This window comes from Myotis lucifugus, unplaced genomic scaffold (assembly GCF_000147115.1).
Source record: "Myotis lucifugus unplaced genomic scaffold, Myoluc2.0 scaffold_5, whole genome shotgun sequence".
NCBI lineage: Eukaryota > Metazoa > Chordata > Mammalia > Chiroptera > Vespertilionidae > Myotis > Myotis lucifugus.
In genome coordinates, this window is record NW_005871053.1 from 8,620,407 (window position 1) to 8,623,436 (window position 3,030).

At 52.9% G+C, this 3,030-nt stretch overlaps 1 protein-coding gene across 7 annotated transcripts in view; it reads left to right on the forward strand.

Annotated features, from left to right (window-relative positions):
• OLA1 (Obg like ATPase 1) overlaps positions 1-3,030 on the forward strand; it is a 157,629-nt gene that overhangs the window by 89,058 nt on the left and 65,541 nt on the right. Inside the window, exon 1 of one of the 7 annotated variants that reach the window (XM_023744773.1) lies at positions 1,517-1,589. The exons of the other annotated variants lie outside the window; for them this stretch is intronic. The gene's annotated coding sequence lies outside the window, so the exon portion shown is untranslated. Of the gene's footprint in view, positions 1-1,516; positions 1,590-3,030 lie in introns of those variants that run through there. 7 annotated transcript variants of the gene reach the window in all.

Here is a 3,030-nt window from a genome sequence, read left to right on the forward strand (position 1 = left end):
TCCCCATTGGCCTGCCTGAGTGTGACAGGGTGCAGCGCCCCACCCCCCTGATCCGCTGCTCTGTGTGTGACAGGGAGCGGTGCCCCACTCCCCCTATCGGCCTGCTCTGTGCATGACAGGGGGGAGCTTCCCCATCCCCTGATCGACCCTGCTCTGTTGTGTGACAGGGTACGGAGCCCCAACCCCCCTGATGGGCCCTGCTCTGTGAGTGACAGGGGGCAGCGCCCCAACCCCCTGATCGGCCCTGCTCTGTGCGTGACGGGGTGGCGCCACAACCTCCCCATCGACCCTGACTTGAGTGTGACAGGGGGCGGTGCCCCAACCCCCCAATCAGCCCTACCCTGAGCGTGACTGAGGGTGGCATCGCAACCTCCAGATCTGCCCTGCTCTGTGCATGACAGGGGTGGCGCCCCAACTCCCCAATCGGCCCTGCTCTGAGCCTGACCAGGGGCTGCACCTAGGGATTGGGCCTGCCCTCTGCCACCCGGGAGCAGGCCTAAGCCAGCAGCTTGTTATCTCCCGAGGGGTCCCAGACTGCGAGAGGGCACAGGCCGGGCTGGGGGACTCCCCTCCCCCGAGTGCACAAATTTTTGTGCACCGGGCCTCTAGTCTTATATAATAAAGAGGGAATATGCTAATTGATCCTCATGCCATCGCAAAGATGGCAGAGCCCACATCCAATAAGGAGGGAATATGCTAATTGACTGCCCTGCCCTCAAAAATGGCGGTGCCCACAGCCAATTAAGAGGGAATATGCTAATTGCTGCCATACCGTCAAAGATGGCGGTGCTCCCAGCCACAAGATGGCCGGCAGGGGAGGGTAGTTGTGGGTGATCAGGCCAGCAGGGGAGGACAGTTGGGGGCAACCAGGCTGGCAGGGGAGGACAGTTGGGGGTAACCAGGCCTTCAGGGGAGGGCAGTTGGGGGTAACCAGGCCTTCAGGGGAGGGCAGTTGGGGGCGACCAGGCGGGCAGGGGAGCAGTTAGGCATCGATCAGGCTGGCAGGGGAATGGTTGGGGGGTGATCAGGCTGACAGGCAGGTGAGCGGTTGGGAGCCAGCAGTACTAGATTGTGAGAGGGATGTCTGACTGCCGGTTTAGGGATGTCTAAACTGGCAGTCGGACATTCCTGGAGGGGTCCCATATTGGAGAGGGTGCAGGCTGGGCTGAGAGAGACACCCCCCCACCCCATGCACGAATTTCATGCACCCGGCCTCTAGTGAGTTATAAGAAATAAGAGGATAGGTCCATGCTTTATGTCCTTGGATCATAGTATTCTCATCTCTAATATATGGAAGAAATAGACAGTAGTGAAAAGGGCTATAACTATTAAAGTGTTTCTCAAAGAGCCATTTTTTACTGTACTTTCTTTACCTCTAAACAGCATTTGACACCGTTGAATACTTCTTCCTTCTTAAAACATTTTTTTACCCTTGTACCCAATGAAAGCATACTTCTACCTTTTCTCTGACTTTGTCATCCCATCTTAGTCTCTTTTGCCAAGACTGCCTTCTCTATCAATATCTAAGTATTGGGGTGCTGTCACTACAAGATGTCATCCAGACCCATAACTTCAAATAAACATATCAGGTAACTCCTAATTTTATATCTACAGTCATGATCTTCCTTCCTACATCTAGTCTATCCTCAACAAAAACTTCTCATTTTCTCTACCCCTACATTTTCTGGTCATCTCTCATCTGCACTACTATAGCCACTTCCTAACCTAGTCTTTCTGTCATCACTCTTGTCCCTTCCTTAGAGTCTGTTCTTTTTAAGTGCTGAAGTGGCCTCTTTAAATTATAGATCTTATCTTATTACCCCACCTCCCCTTTATTTAAACCTCTGCAATCAATGGCTTCTCATTACAACTAGAACAAAATCCAAACTCCCATGTCCTACAAACATATGTGAACTGCCTTAAACTCTATTTACTATCCTCTGCTGTGGTTCACCCACACTGATTTTATTCCTATTTCTGGACATTTCAATATTGTTCCCATTTTAAAATTTTATATTTACTTCTTAGAACCCTCTTTTTCAGATCTTCACATTGCTGCCATCCATATTCTGGCCATTCCGGTGTCAGCTCTAATGTCATCTCCTCAGAGGCCTCCCTGACTTTCTTAGCTAAAGTATTACACAGCAATGTGCCCTCCTTCCCATCCTCCAGCACACACAAGCTCTATTGCATTACACTTTTTTACACAGAATAGTACCAATTTTTTTTTTAAATCAGATAACATTCCACCACCAAAGTGACCATCCTATCTAATAAAAGAGAAACATGGTAATTAGCGTACAACTGCTACCCTTCCCATTGGCTAATCAGGGCGATATGCAAATTAACTGCCAGCCAAGATCGCGGTTAACCGCCAACAAAGATGGCGGCTAATTTGCATACATAGGCACAATGATGGGAGGCAAAAGGGGAAAGACAGAAAAAGGGGAAAGACAGAAGAAGGGTGGCAGACAAGAGCTGGGCGCCCCCCAGCCAGTGATCGCCATCAGAAAGCCCAGCAGCAGCCATCAGAAAGCCCAGCAGCAGGCCAGGGAACACCCCCGGCCTGGGGTGCCGTGATCGCCATGGCGATTGGAGGAAGAGAGAGCTGGGGTGCAGGACCCCCAGGGCCAGGGGACCTGGTATGCGATCGCGAAGGGAGCTTGGTATGCGATCGCGAAGGGAGGGGCGGGGCCACAGGCATGGCGGCACCCAGGGCACCGGGTGCTGAGGTGCCTGTGGTCCCCTGATCTGAGATCAGGAAGTGAGGGGCGGGGTCCCAGGCACAGCTGCACCCGGGGGACCTGATCGCACTCTCCAGCAGCGAGGCAGGGAGGGACCCAGAACACGCGGAAGCTGTCCTGCCTGGCCGAGGGGGACCGATCATGTCTCTGGCGATGAGGCAGGGAGGGACTCAGAACACGTGGAAAGGCGTTCCTCAGCGAAGAGGCAGGGGAGGGGACTCTAGAACACATGGAAGGCTTTCTTGCTTGGCTGAAGGGGGGACCTTGATCGCATTCCTCAGCAGCG